Source organism: Cynocephalus volans, chromosome 2 (assembly GCF_027409185.1).
Source record: "Cynocephalus volans isolate mCynVol1 chromosome 2, mCynVol1.pri, whole genome shotgun sequence".
Classification (NCBI taxonomy): domain Eukaryota; kingdom Metazoa; phylum Chordata; class Mammalia; order Dermoptera; family Cynocephalidae; genus Cynocephalus; species Cynocephalus volans.
In genome coordinates this window covers 208,405,807-208,422,235 of record NC_084461.1, presented here as the reverse complement: position 1 = coordinate 208,422,235, position 16,429 = coordinate 208,405,807, and the positions used below count along the sequence as shown (strand labels likewise).

Genomic DNA, 16,429 nt, shown 5'->3' with positions numbered 1-16,429 from the left:
GAGCTGTAAAGGAGTATAGCTTTTATATGTGATTGAATTAATTTATTAGTTTAAAACAGGTGGTTATAATTTTAAGATATTTTATATAATACCTATGGTCCTCACAAAGAAAATACCTATAGAGTATACACAAAAGGAAATGAGAAGAGAATCAAAGTCCCACTTCAAAAAATCAACTAAACCCAAAGGAAGACAATAAGAGGAAAGGAGGGACAAACAAGCTGCAAGACACATATCAAAAACAACTAACAAACGGCAATAGTTACAAATATCAGTCCCTAGAAGTACTACTTTAAATGTAAATAGATTAAACCCCCCTAGTCAAAAGACACAGATTGGCTAACTGGGTACAAAATCAGGATCCAACTACCGTAATGAGCTGTAGTTATGTGGCTCACATATGATGTTTCAGTCAATGATAGACTGCAGATACGAGATGGTGGCCCTATTAAGATTGCGTTGATGCTAAAAAATTCCCATTATAATATCATAGTGCAGTACATTACTCGTGTTTGTAGTGACGCTGGTGTAAGCAAACTTACTGCTCTGCCAGTCATGTCAAAGTATACCCCATACTACTACATACAGTACATAAAACCTGACAATGATAGTAAATGACTGTTACTGGTTTATGTATTTACTATACTACACTTTTGGTCATTACATTAAGTGTACTTTTTGACTTACAAGAAAAAACAGTGAACTGTAAAATAGCCTCCTCAGGCAGGTCCTTCAGAAAGAATTGTTATCATAAGAGTTAACAGCTCCATTCATGCTACTACCCCTGAAAACCTTCCAGTGAGACAAGATGTGGAGGTAGAAAAGAGTGGTATTTATGATCCTGACCCTGTGTAGGCCTAGGCTATATGTGTTTGTCTTAGTTTTTAACAAAAAATTTTTAAAAACAAAAGAAATATTTTAAATATAGAAAGATACTTATAGAATAAGGATATAAAGAAAGAAAATATTTTTGTACAGCTGTGCTATATGTTTGTGTGTTAAGCTAAGTATTATCACAAAAGAGTCAAAAACTAAAAAAATTTAAAAGTTTATAAAGTAAACACATTATAGTAAAAATGCTAAGGTTAATTTATTAAAGAAAATGTTTATAAGTAGTGTGCAGTAATGTCCTAGGCCTTCACATTCACTCAGTGACTCACCCAAAGCAATTTCCATTCCTGCAAGCTCCATTTATGGTTAGTGCCATATAGGAGTACAATTTTTATCTTTCATACCATATTTTTACTGTACCTTTTCTATGTGTAGATACACAAATACTTACCATTGTGTCACAATTGCCTACAGTATTCAGGACAGTAACATGCTGTACAGGCTTGTAGCCTGGGAACAATAGGCTATTTTTGTGTTTGTGTAAATATACTCTATAATGTTTGCACAACAAAACCACTTAACAACATATTTCTCAGAATGTATCCCCATCATTAAGCAATGCATGACTGTACATGCTGTCTATAAGTGACTCAGTTCAGATCTAAAGACAAACATAGGCTGAGAGTGAAAAGATGGGAAAAGTATTCCATCCAAATGGTAACCAGAAGAGATCAGTGGTGGCTATGTTAGTATCAGACAAAATAGGCTTTGAGTCAAAACCTATTATAAGAACCAAAAAAGGACATTATATAAAGATAAAAGGGTCAATTCACCAAGAAGATATAACAATTATAAATACATATGCATCAGTCATAATGGCTACTAAAGATATGAAACACTGACAAAAATGAAAGGAGAAATAGATAGCAATCCAAAGTAGTAGGAGACTTCAATAACTCACATTCAATAATGAATAAAACAATCAGATATAAGATCACTAAGAAAAACAGGATTTGAAAAACACCATAGAACCAACTGAACCCAGAGACATATACAGAACACTCCACACAACAGCAGTCCACCACTTTCTCAAGTGCACATGAAACATTCTTCAGGACAAATGACATGTTAGGCCACAAAACAATCCTTAAATTTAAAAAGATTGATATCATAGAGAATATTTTCTGATTACAACTGACTGAAAATATAAATCTTGAAACTCCACAAATACGAAGAAATTTTAAAAACACTCTTAAACAACAAATGAGTCAGAGAAGAAATGAGAAGGAGATTAGAAAATATCTTGACAGGAAGAGAAACAATCAGCAAAGTAAAAAGGCAACACTCTGGAATGGGAGAAAATATTGACTCCTACATCTCAATAGTCAAAAAACAAACAAACAAAAAAACCCAAACAAAAAAACAAGCCCCCATCTCCAAAAACTGAAAACAAATAACCCAATTGAAAAACGGACTAAAGAACAAAACAGACATTTCTCCAAAGACAACATACAAAGGGTCAAGAGCTATATGACAAGGTGTTCAACATCACTAATTATCAAAGAAATGCAAATCAAAACCAAAATGAGGTATCACCTCAAACCTGTTAGGATGGCTACTATCAAAAAGACAGTAGATAACAAGTGTTGGCAAGGGTGTGGCGAAAAAGAAACACTTGCACACTGCTGGTAGGAATGTAAATTGGTACAGACACTATAAAAGTATGGAGGTTCCTCAAAATACTAAAAATAGAATTACCATCTGATCCACCAATCCCACTTTTGGGTATATATCCCCCCCAAAATTGACATCAGTATCTCGAGGAGATATCTTCATTCCTGTGTCACTACAGCATTACTCACAAAGGCCAAAACATGAAACAACCTAAATCTCCATCAGCAGATGAATGGATAAAACATGGTATATACATGCAAAGGAATGTTATCTAGCCTTAAAAAAGGAGGGAATCATGCTATTTGTGACAACACGGATGTAACTAAAGGACATTATGCTAAGTGAAATAAGCCAGACCTGAAGAAGTACTATATGATCCCACTTATATCTGGGATCTAAGATACTCAAACTTATGGAAGCACAGAGGAGAATGGTGGTTACCAGGGCCTGAGGGAAAGGGGAATCAGGGAGGTGTTGGTAAAGGGTTTCATTTATGTATTATGAAAAAGTCCTAGATATCTACCCCACAGCATATTGCATGAAGTTAACAATACTGTTTTATATACTTAAAAATTTGTTAAGATGGTAGATCTTAAATGAAATGGTCTTATCAAAAAAGAAGGGGCAAGAGAAGGGAAACTTTTGGAGGTGATATTTATGTTATTGTTTGTTGTGATAATTCCACGGGCATATACTTATACCCAAAGTCATCAAAGCGTATATTACACCTTGTATATGTTAAATATGTACAATTTTTGTATGTCAATCATACAAACTTTTCTCAATTTTTCTAAAAATTTTATAAGCTCACCCAGCAAGTATAGTAAACTTGACAGCCTCGAATGTCTCCTCTCAAAAATTGCTCTTCCCCAATGGCAAAGACTACCCCATCAGGTTGCAGTCAGTAGATGCCTCCATGGGGTGATGAATGCCAAGGCCCTCAGGGAGATATGCTACCTACACTAACCACATTTGCATATTTGCTCCTGAGCCTGGAATCCTAGCTTTCTTTCCCTAACAGCTGCCTCTGGAGAGAATGCAGAGGGACACCCTCAGCCCACATCACCGTGGCCCAGCCACCACCTGGGCTGGAGGGATGTGTACAGTTTTTCCCTAGTCCCCAAATAATGAGTAAATTTCACAGAAAATAATAATAATTTTTGCAAACATTTCTGACTCAGCATATGTTTATTTTATTATTAAAACTTATCTTTAATTCTAGGCTACTGTGTCAATACACTGAAATGACCATATTTTCTGAATGAGAATACATATAAATAGGTCTGAAAACTTTCTCTAAAGTTTAAATTTGTGTGAAGATTTTTCAATATTACAGTTATTGAATTACAATTCTTTATGTGTTTCATTAATCACCTTTATTGAAAACAAGAAAATTACACTGCCCTGGTATTTAAAAAAAATCTTGAGGGGCCATCCTGTGGCTCACTTGGGAGAGTACGGTGCTGATAACACCAAGGCCATGGGTTCGGATCCCTATATAGGGATGGCTGGTTAGCTCACTTGGGAGAGCATGGTACTGACAACAGCAAGTCAAGGGTCAAGATCCCCTTACCGGTCATCTTTAAAAAAAAAAAAAAATCTTGAGATGAATGAAAATGAAGATACAACATACCAAAACTCATGGGATGCAGTGAAAGCAGTGCTAAGAGGGAAAGTTATAGCTTCAGATACTCAAACGAAACTGAAGAAAGATCTCAAATCAACAACCTAACATTACACTTCAAGGAACTAGAAAAAGAACACACTAATGACAAACCACGCAGGAAGAAATCTTAAAGATTAGAGTACAGATTAACAAAATACAAAGAACAGAGAAAACCCAACACTAAGAGTTAGTTTTTCAAAAGATCAATAAAATTGACAAACTCTTAGCAAGAGGAACGTAAAAAAGAAAGAGACAGAGAGAAGTCTCAAATGCTAAAATCACAAATGAAAGAAGTAACATTATATTCAAAGCCATGGATTATAAAAGAATATGAGTATTGTATGCCCCAAATTGTGTAACATAGATAAAATTATTCATTCCCGGAGCTGGCCAATTAGCTCAGTTGGTTAGAGGGCAATGTTATAACACCAAGGTCAAAGGTTCAGAGCCCCACAATGGCCAGCCAACAAAACAAAAAACAAAAACAAAAATTAATTCCTAAAAAAAATTAATAATTTCTAAAACCAAACCAGCTACCGTACTGAATCATAAAGGAGTAAAAAATATGAAGAATATTGTAACCTAGTAAGGAGTTAACCAGTAATCAAAAACCTCCAAACAAAGAAATCCCAGATTTAGATGACTTCAATGGAGAATTCCCCCCAACATTTCAAAAACCAATCTTCCTTAGCTATTATAAAAAAAACTGTAGAGGAAGGAACACTACTAAACTCATTCCAATAAGTCAGCATTACCCTGATACCAAAGCTAAATGAACACCCTTCATAAGAAAAGCACTCAACTAAGAATAGATGGAAACAACCTCAGCATAATAAATGCCATCTATGAAAGGTCTACAGCTGTCATCATACTCAATGGTGAATGTTTTAGTCCATTTTGTTTTGCTATAACAGAAATACCTGAGACTGGGTAATTTATAAAGAACAGAGGCTTATTTGGCTTATGATTCTGGGACAGCTGCATCTGGCACAGGCCTCAGGCTGCTTCTGCTCATGGCAGAAAGTGGCAGGCAGCCGGCAGGTACAAGCGGATCACATGACGAGAGGAAGCAAGAGAGAGAGAGAGGAGGTGCCAGGGTCTTTTTAAACAACCAGCTCTTGCAGGAACTAACAGCGAGAACTCACTCATTAATCCCCCCTCCCCCAGGGACAGCATTAATCCATTCATGAGGGATCTGCCCCCATGACTCAATCAGTTTCCAACACTGCCACACTGGGGATCAAATTTCCACAAGAGTTTTGGAAAGGACAACACATCCAAACTCCATCAGTGAAAGATCAAAACTTGTAATGTAAGATCACATAAGGTTGCCTGCTCAGGCCACTTCTATCTGCCAGAGTACTGGATGTCTTGTCCAGAGCAATTAGGCAAGAAAAAGAAACAAAAAGCATCCAAATTGGAAAAGAAGAATTAAAATTACCTCTGTTCAAAGACAACATATGTTCCATGTAGAAAACCCTAAGGATTTCAAAAAAGTAATTAAAGGAACAACATAAAGAGTCAGGAAGAATACAGATCTGAATGACAACATCCTGACCTAACTGTTATGTATAAAGCACAATGTGAAGCACTCACCAAGACAGGCCATATGTTGAACCATAAAAGAAGTCTCAAGACTGAAATCTTATGAAGTATGTTTTCTGACCAGAATGGAATTGAGTTAGAAACCAACAATGGAAAGGTATCCAGAGAAGCCTCAAATACTTGAAAATTAAATAATATACTTCAAATAACCTGTGAGTCGAAGTAGAACTCACAAAAGAAACGAATTTATTTTGGACAAATGTACTGTAATAATGACATTTCTGGAAGATTAAAGGTGGCCCCAACTTCTTTTCTACTCCTTCCTCTGTGCTGGAAACTAATTCCCCTTGGACCTTGCCTTGCCTGGCCTTGGTGGCTTGTTTGGCCAATGCATCATGGCAAAGGCAGTACCTGGGGATTTCAAAGGCAAAGCTGTAAGAGGTCATACAGCTTCACTACTTTATCTTGCAAAGCTAACTTTGGAAAAAGCTAGTCATTGTGTAGGAAGTCCAACTGCCCTAAGACCACTCTGGTGGAGAACCACATGGAAAGACCATGAGTAGGTATGCTCACTGACAGCCCCCCAAAGAGTCTTCAGCAGCACCCACTGCCAAGCACCAATGAGCCTTCTTGGACCATCTCAGCTGTGCTTTCACATGATCCATCCCAGCTGCTACATAACTGCACCTGTGTGAGATAAGCCAGCAAGAGAAATGCTCCAACCCACAGAACGAGAGATGGAATAATTTGTTTTAAGCTTCCATGTCTTGAGTGGTTTTTTAAGCAGAATAGATAACTGGAACAGAATTTGGCACCCAGAAATGGGGTGCTGTGTTAATAAAAAGCTACATGTTGCTTTGGCTGTGAGACCAGGTAGAAGCTGGACCTCAAGGAGACCATTAATGCAGACTATGAAAGAAAGTGGGCCGAGATGCCGGGTACCGTTCAAGCTTTATTAAAGAAAGAAATCTGGGCTGGCCCGTGGCTCACTCGGGAGAGTGTGGTGTTGATAACACCAAGGCCACAGGTTCGGATCCCATATAGGGATGGCCGGTTAGCTCACTGGGTGAGCATGGTGCTGACAACACCAAGTCAAGGGTTAAGATCCCCTTACCGGTCATCTTTTTTAAAAAAAATTAAAAAATAAATAAAAGAAAGAAAGAAAGAAAGAAATCTGCCGGGCTGTGCTTAAAATGGAGGACAGCCTGGGGCTGCCCTGAAAATGGGAGACAGCACCAGGTGTGGGGGTGGTAGAGCTTACATAGATATGTTGGTGCCAAGAGCTGGGTGACGTAATTCTGGGGTGGGGATTGAGTTAGGTCATGGGAATGGAGAGTTCTGCGCATGCAGAAACGTCGAAAGTTTCATTTTCTCCAAAACCATGAGGCTTCTTGCAAAAGAGAACGAGAGTGGGGAGGAGAGGAGGTAGATGGTACCATTTTGTACTTGGGCTTGTCTAAAATGGCACTGGTTGTGTTGCAGATCTATTACGCTAGAAGAGCGTAAAGACACTTGGTGAGCCTGAAGGACAGTGAGGAAATCTCACTGGAAACTGGAGAAAAGATGTATGGGTATGAGCTTAGCAATATTCCAGGTTTGACATCAGTGACTCCATTTTGATCTGCTGACTCCATATTGACATATTGATGAATTTTGAGACTCATAAAGGTATTATGAGAACCAAGTTCCTTCACAAACATCTGCACTCCCCAAAATGCCCAACACATGGAAACTAACCTAATCTTTAAGGGTACTCTGTATGTAGCTTTTTGCTGCACACTGATACAAATGCCCCGTTTTACTAATGATTAAAGATTTCTTTAACTAACCAATAAAAAAAATTCTGATGAACAATTTATATAATCCAAACAAATTTCCTGTAAATGTAAGCTCCCTTGCCCCTCTCAGGTGGTAGAGTGTCTTGACTGCTACCCAGGCTTCAATCCCTAATCCCGATTAAATGCTTTATTTTGCTCTAAACTATTGTTTTTCTCTTTTAGTGTTAACATGGATTATGAACTGGAGGTCAGTCAGCAACATCATTGCCTGCAACAACATGATAAATTGAAAGGGTATCTCACCATCTCAGGGGTCTGCCTAAGAAGGTTTCTGGGAATAATGCAGAAAGTGCTACCTGGCTTCCTCTCTTTGTTGTTGAGATAATGTGAGAGGAGAGAGATGAATTAAAGAACAATGTTCAATTTTCAAAAAGAATTTAGAGGAAATTCTTTAACTATATTATAAAAATAAATAATTTAGAGGAAATTCTTTATTTATCTTATAAAAATGAAGCCAGGATTTGCTGGGTTTGAAATAAAACCATTTCTGAGTCCCAGTTTTTCCCAACAAAATCTTTTCAAAGTAAGAAATGACTTGGGTACAAGAATCTAATAGATCTGCAACATAACCAGCACCATTTTAGACAAGCCCAAGTACAAAATGGTGCCGCCCACCACCTCCCCTTCCCTCCCCCGTTATCTTTTACAAGAAGCCTAATGGTTTTGGAGAAAGCGAAACTTTCAGCGTTTCCGTGTGCGCAGAACTCTCCATTCCCATTACCTAATTCAATCTCCACCTCGGAATTACATCACCCAGCTCTTGGTGCCAACACACCAATATAAGCCCCCACCACCCTAGGTTAGCTGCTGTCTTCCATTTTGAAAGCAGCCCCGGGCTGCCCCCCGCCACTTTCAGCATCGCCCTGCAGATTCTTTTCCTTTAATAAAGCTTGAATGGTACCCGGCATCATCTTGGCTCGCTCTCTTTCAGAATCAAACTCGGAGTTTTAGTAAAAAAGATAAAAGAGCAAAAAGATTTTCAGCATTCTAAAGGTCTTAGGGTATGCCTCATACCTAGTCCCAGTTAAACAAGAGGGTTTCTCAAGGTATTGTCCCAGAGCAGCCTTGGGCAAAGGGAGGCCAGAGAACAGTCTGTCTCAAAGAGTGTGTGGGGTGGCTTTTGTCTAATGGATTTTAGTACACAGAAAGCATACACTTTTTAAAGAGGTGATTACACTGAATCATTTCTTGTATCAAAGGGACAGAGTCAGGCAAAAGTAACAACAACAAAAAAAAAGGCCAGTGGATCTCCAACTTACTGTAAGCAAGAAATATTTGAAGAAAGTTCATCATCAGCATTACATTAGGAAAAAGAATATCAAATCAGAGAATGGCAAAATCCCAGAGGACAGAATGTAGATGTATCAAGCATTTTCCCAGGGACCAGGACTGGGTCTTAATCAAAGAATGGGAGCAGGCCCCAGTGGAAACTCCTAACTGCTCAGACCAGTGCCTGCAGGCTGCCTGCTGCATCCGGCCACCCAACTGAAGAGATGTGCCCACCAGGTTCATGCCAGTCTCCTCACTGTGGGCTGGGTGTCTGTGGAGGGACAGATGACAGGCCACCAGGACCTGATTTAGTTGGGCTTTCAGACAGTGCCATAACAGGAGAATACTTTGGAGTCTCCTAAGAAAAACAAAGGGTAATTTGCAAGTGCGAGAAATATAATTTGTGGCCAGAGGGTGAACTGTGACTTATTACAGGTTGCTATAAATTCCTACTATTCTTCTTACTGAGAGGTAGAGTCCATCTGCCCGCCCCCCCCATGCTGAAATCACTCTCATCTTAGCAATGTACTTAACAAAAAGAATGTGGTGGAAGAGATGTTTTGGGACCTCTGAGGGGAGATCCTAAGAAGCCTTGCAGCTTCTCCTGGACCTCTTGGACACTTGCTCAAGAATAAGCCAGCAGACTGAAGTGGAGCAGACCCCTGATGTATCCCATAAGTTGTTGCTACACCCCTAGCCAGAGCAGGCCTCAGGCTGGGGGGCAGGGAATCGCTAAAGGGAAACAATGTGCTTAATGAAGACTGAGAAGTCTGAAAGGCTGAATCTCTGGGAGTATTGCTGGGAGTAATCCTAAAATTTAGCTAACAATAAGAATAAAGTTAATTAAACATGTATCTCCCTAAGGCTAAACAAGTTCTCAGGGCCACCAGATGTCTGTTTCTCAGTAAATGGCTTAAGATAACATCAGTAACAACAATCTTGAGTTGTTCTGCAGAACTGCCATCAACTGAAGGCCTGCTTTGAAGCACTTATCCTCCAGACCTGAAAAAGTGAAGGAGGACATTAATCAAGATGCCAGGGATAACTGGGCTGACTTTGTCCCGAACCAATCAGAGTCCTACACAACTTCTGGGACCCCTGGCTCATGATTTTGCTTTATAAATGCTTGTGATTTTAAGCCATCTGGGAGTTTGAGGTCTTCCACCTCCTTTAGCTGCCTTGATCTTCTTGAGTAGCCACTCAAAAAAAAAAGCTATTCTTTATCCCTTGCAAACTTTGGCATAACAGACTTTTTAATCATTTGGCATGGTGGATGACGGACCTACAAAGTTGGACTACCCTGAGATAGCCAGACTGTGAGGAAGTCCCAAATGGACACAGAGAGAGGGCTGGATTGCCCGCTCAATGTCCCCAGCAACTAGTGTCTTTCCAGCTGAGACCAGAGACATTGAGTAGCAGACCACACTTGCCTGTCCAATTTACTGACCCACAAAAATATGACATATAATGTGGGCCGAATGCACAGAGGAATCCAAGACTGGTGTCACAGCTCTTTATTTTGTGTTGCAGCTCTTTGTTCAGAGTTACAGTGCCTCTTCTGCTTATAAGCAAGGAGAGCACTGGGGAGCAAAGACTCCTAAACCAGTGTCTCCCAGAACAAAGGAAAAGACCATCTTATATAGTCTAGATTCCCTCCCTTTTCCTACCCAAGTTCCCATTCAGTTCCTCTTATGTAAATGAGGGATGCAGTCCTGCTAATTTGGATTGGCTGATTATGGGACACAGTCCATTGGTCACTTCTGGAGCCTAATTTGCATCCGGCCCTTGGGGGATGTGAGACTGCTGTTACCTCACAGAGGGCAGGTGCAAGAAGCAAAAGCATGCTAGGTCGCAGAGGCCAGAGTCTGCAGTTAAGGCAGTCAAGCACAGTTTCTAAAACAGTTTCTCAAGTGGAAAAGGGGAAAGGAAAGGCTTAACAATTAGAAAATGTTTAGGGTTCCCTGCAACAATAATAAGCATTTCTGTTTTAAGCCAGTACATTTTATGGTACTTTGTTATGTAGAAGATAGTTAGAACACCGAGAAAACTATTAGAGACCATACATAAACATGAAGTGTTTAGACTGAATCCTGGGTTCAAAATAAACAAAAAAGAACACAACATTTTATGTTAGATCTCAAAATATAATTGTGAATGTCAAATGTTCCAGTAATTATGTCATTTTTTATTCTTAACCAACTATTAACTGCAGTTCTAGTCCATAAACATAGTTAGGATTGATGTACACATCCATTTTTCTTTACTAATTTTCAAGTGGTTAGTTGAAAAAGTAGAATTAATTGTAGTCTTAAAAAGAGTCTGAAACCATGACAGGTCCTTTTGAACTACAAATCTACAATTGCATATGAATAAAAACTACAGATGGAATCCCTGACATAAATTTATTTAGGCAAAAGGTAAAATTATAAAAATCTTTACTTCTTTTTTTCTTTGCATATCTTTTTATTGAACCTTATTCAAATATGTCCTACTAACTACTGAATGCATTCTCCCCATGGACTCCTAAGGACGTCACTATACATATTGGATAGGCACAAAATTCCAGAGGGATTGAACCTCATCACTGAGCAAACACTCCCTTTAGGTTTTGTCAAGAATGACATTTCCAATGTAACAAACATAGTTGCTGTGTTTATTTCTGAGCACCAAGAACTTCTTTCCCAATACTGGCACAGTATGCACATATTAGAATTTAAAAAAGAAAAAACAAACACAGCAAGACTAGACACTGGATGAGAGTAGACCTGAGAGAAGAGGAGGAATCCAGAAAAAAATCCCATTTTGTTGAGTTGGGTCACTGGCTGGATGGTAATGATACCATATGTAAGGGAAGAGGGGGGGTCCACTTTTCACTCTGGATTTGCTGAGCTTGAGGTGCCTTTTGGATAGACACAAAGAAGCATTCAACAGAGTTGAACCTATGTCTAAAGACTGGAGAAGAGTTACAAGATGGAGAGAGATAGGAATGCAAACCACAGTGGGCTGAGTCTAGGAGAACTGCAGAGTGAGAGGAATGCGGTCAGGATGGAGTACTTGGATGAGCTGTGTTAAGGAGCAAAAAAAAGCAGAATAATTCAGGGAAACAAAAGTAATTATCAGAGAGGCCTGGACAGAAACTAATAGAGAAGAATTTCCTGGGGCAGATCATGGACAGTAGTTTCAAATACGGCAAAAGATTCAAGTTAGGCGAAGACTAGACAATAGCCATTGGAGTTAATTATAATTTAGGATATTAGTGAGCTTTTGAAAAACTGAACTAAGACTCCATTAAGTGGGTTAAAATGTAAATGAACACTGGAAATATGTGACAGCAAATATAACTTTGAATAGTCTGTTATACAATCATCATGTACAGACAAGATGAGAGAAATATATAAAAAGTTACTTAAGGACCTGTAGTCAACTCAATCCCCTTCAGACATTCCAGCTTTTGTCCATGAATCAAATACAGCCTTCCAAAAGCTGTCTTGGACCACACTATTTTCACAATTCCAGAAAAACCTTACTATGTGAGTTTAGCTCTAGCATTAGGTAACTGTTTCCACTGCTAAATGCTGTAAGTGTTTATTTACAGGTTGGTAGTGAAAAACTTTCCACTACATCATGTATATGACAATGAAGACAGTGTTTCAGTCTTCAGTATCATCAATTCTTCATGTCCCATGAGAATTTAGCATGCTGTCTTCTCAGATTCCATTCTAATCATGCAACAAATGTGTCTGCCTTTTTGACATGACATCAGAAAGACCAGATTCAAATCTATATTTAACTTATGTGACTCTAAGGTCTTATAACCTTCCTATTACTATGTGACCATTTTATCTCCTTTATGTCCAACTTTCCTAAAGCTGATTTTTACTTATTTCCACTTTTCTATTTTTACTCATGAATGCCATACAACACATCAAATAAAATGTAAAACAAAGTAAGGAACAAATAAACAACTCACCAGAGATTTATGCATTTTTTCATGCTCTTGGAAACACACAGAAGACTCTGGAAGCATACCTGGGAATAAAGGCAAATGGAGTGGAGTCATGAGGGAACTGGTGTGGCTTGGTCCTAGATTCTTCTGCTCAAAACACTCTACACATTATGTTGAGGGGTGGGGGTGAAGCCTCCTAGAACAGTCCCTTATGCAAAAAAGTACAAAAAAGACCCCACTGAAGATGTGTACCTACAAGTACATGGTAGAGACTAGACACAATTTATGTATCACAATTAATGTACCCACAAGTACATTAATTGGTAGAGATTAGACACAATTTATTATTGGGTTAATGAAAACATACAGTTCCTACTGATTGAGCAACAATTAATGTTCTTTAAAGAAATAATTTGGGGGGCTGGCCAGTTAGCTCAGCTGGTTATAGCACAATCTTGTAACACCAAGGTCAAGGGTCCAGATCCTCATCCTGACCAGTGGCTAAAAAAAATAAATAACTAAGCCAAAGGAAGAAACGTTATGTTTCTACTAGAATTAATGTTATAGAAATGCACTTGGGGTGATACAAACTATTTTCCTATTAATATGGGGACACTACCAGACTCCTTATGAGTGCTTCCGCTAAAATACCTCTTGCTTTTATATACCTAAATTTCACGGAAAATATGCACGCTACAACCCAACATTTTTCACCCATGATTATATGTGTGTGTGTGTATAAATACATAGTGTACTTTTTTGTGGTACACTGTTCCAGGAATCGTTCCAAGTAAGCCACTTCCATATATCCACACTTGCATATAATCGGCTGCAACAATAACCTGGGCATTGCCATTTGACTTGCTTTGGCCAAGAGGACATTGGTAAATGTGATGAAAACACAGTTGAAAAGTACTTGTCCACTGCTGCTTGCCTTCTTGGACACAGTCACATTTTGATGAAGCCTGAGGCTACCCTGCTGAACACACAGGGCCAAGCTGAGACTCAACACCAACCACCAGACATGTCAGTGAAGCCATCTTAAACTAACCGGCCTCAGTCAAGGCATCAGGTAAAGGCAGTCTCATTTGTGACCCCAGGCAACATGAACACAGGAATTTCCCAACTGCGCTCAGCCCAAATGCTGATCCACAGGAACGCCATCAAATTAAATAGTTCCTTTTTTAAGCCAATAAATTTTTGTTGATTCCTTACACAGCAAAGGCTAACTGATGCATCTAAGCACCTTGAATTAAATATTTCTAACAAATTGGGAAGTGGGGGAATCTTCACTTACATGTCAAGTACAATAATTAGAACTTCATAATCACATGTAGAAGTTTTAAAAAGCAAAATAAAAGTCAAATGAATGGACTTCAGTGTGGTTGAAGTAATGTGAAACAAACAAAGCAATTATCTGGAGATCCGAAGACTATGTTTTAAGTTTTTTACATCAAAACATAATTCTGTTACTTATATTCGAGCATGGTACCGTGTTTTATTTACATGTGTTGGCTGATAAACAAGTGTGACACAGTCCAATTTTCCTATTTTAAATAATGTAAAATAGGCTCCTGTCATTTTCTGCAGAATTTATAATTTTTAGGAACAGATTACTGACATTAAGTGGGAAATACTTGCATTATTAAGCCTTTGAATTCACATGATCCACAGCATGTGTAGGGATAAAAAGGGATAGGTATGTATAAAACAAGGTATTTTAGACCAATATTTGCTCTAAGTTGACTTCAGTGTCACTAAAATGATATAAAAAATAAACACTTCCTTTAAGTTAACTGTGGCAAGATGAATAACACTAGTCAAAAGCAGAAATACCTCAGGGTCAATGGATCATCGGCATATCTCTAGATGCCAAATTTGGTGATAGGCTAGGTTTAGAGAGCTCAGACTCTGGAAACAATCAATGAAGGGAGACTGAAGGAATAGGCGTGGGTTTAGAGAGCACTGTGGAGAGATCATCTCAGGTGTCACAGGGTAACCCTCCACCACAAACCACACTATCAAAACGCCTCAATAAGTAACATTTCCTAGGCCCTTGCCTATCTTTCCCGGCCTAATTCACCTCTCCTTTCTGAAAGTTGGTTCAAACCTTCCAGTAGCACCCAGTCATTGATAGCTTCCAGAAGAGGCAGTATCACTCAAATCTCCTCTCTAGGCCGCAGGATCAATAATTGCTTGGGGCATGCAAAGTTAGGCTCACGCCCTTTCTGGGACTATTTTGCCTCTGCTCTGAAGCACTAGTGACAGAGCTCAGACCAGACAGGGTGTTCTTTCAGGTGGGGTTACTACTCACAGGGCGTCCTCCTTCAAACTTTGTAATTCCTACTTTATTCCAAGGAAAACCAGACCATCATCCAGTATCTCCCTCCTAGAACTCACTGTTCCTGAAAACTAGGTATTGTACAGAATTCTGTATACTCAAACTGTTATAAAATATTGTAACTCTAACCTATATAGCCTTAGCCTGTTATGAAATTGTAACAGAAAAGTAACAGAGAAATATGACTTTAGCTTAACTTGCACAAATTATTCCTGTAAGCACTTACTAAAAACGGGGAAAGCATATCTAAAGGTATTTGAAGTGAAGCAGCTTTAAAGAGGTCAGGCAGAAGTCAAGGCAGAACCAGGCACACATTCCAGGAGACAGCCGGTCCCAAGGACTGAACTAGCCCCCCACTTATCCTCTGAACACCTGGCTGGACCAGGGAAGATAAACATGTAACATCTTTTATCGGGGTGCTAGCAGTGCGGGCCTGTTGAGCCTAACCATAAATCTTAAGGCGCCATGGCTAATTAACAACTCAGCTTGTTATGAAAATCTGTCAAAAATAAACTGTATAAAAAGCCTTGGTATTGTAAGTTCGGGGCGCTTATGAAAAAGCGACCCAGCATGCTGAAATAAACACCTCTTGCTTGATTGCAGCGGCCTCTTGTCTTTGTGAAGCGAGCTACTCCAGCGTGTGTGGGATTTGTGCCTAGTGCATGGGTCTTACAAAACCAGGAGCTCTGGGCAGGCTACACAGTGCAGGAGGGGACCAGAAACTTCACTTGCTGAGGCTGCCCCAAGAAAACCTACAAACATGACTGCCACATAGTAAAACTCGGTCTGCCCACACTTTACAATTACTTCTCGGAGAATCTGGGAGCATTTCACTAGCACTGTTAATACGCCCAACTTACAGATGCGTAAAGTCAATGTCATATAGGTTAGTAACAGGCTCCTTCATGATAATGCTGGAATGTGAACGAACGCACACCGCAGACCCCCTCACCGCCCCAGTCGCCATCTCGGACTCGACCACCCCGTTCCAGGAGCTTCTGGAATAGGCTTTTGTACACCTGGAAGCACACAGCTGGTCATCTCACAGAGAGCCGTGTTTTAACAAACCAGTCCTTGACGGCGCAGCCCGAGGCGCCTCCTCCCCACCCAGGCCCGCGCGCTCGCACCGGCACATCAGGCCCCGCCCGCCTGAGACCACCGGCGTTCCTGCTCCACCAAGTGCTGGGACACCCGTGCCGCTCCCCAGGATCTCCCGAGGCCCACAGGCCTCCTCTCTCACTCTCACACCCGCCTTCAGGGACTGAGCCCAACTCTCCACAGACTGCCGACCTGAGTGCGAACGGCCGCGGGGTCCGGAA

General features: G+C 39.8%; 1 pseudogene; it reads right to left on the bottom strand.

The window, feature by feature from the left end:
• The window catches only part of LOC134369948 (zinc finger protein 717-like), a 24,218-nt pseudogene extending 7,789 nt beyond the window's left edge, over positions 1 to 16,429 (bottom strand).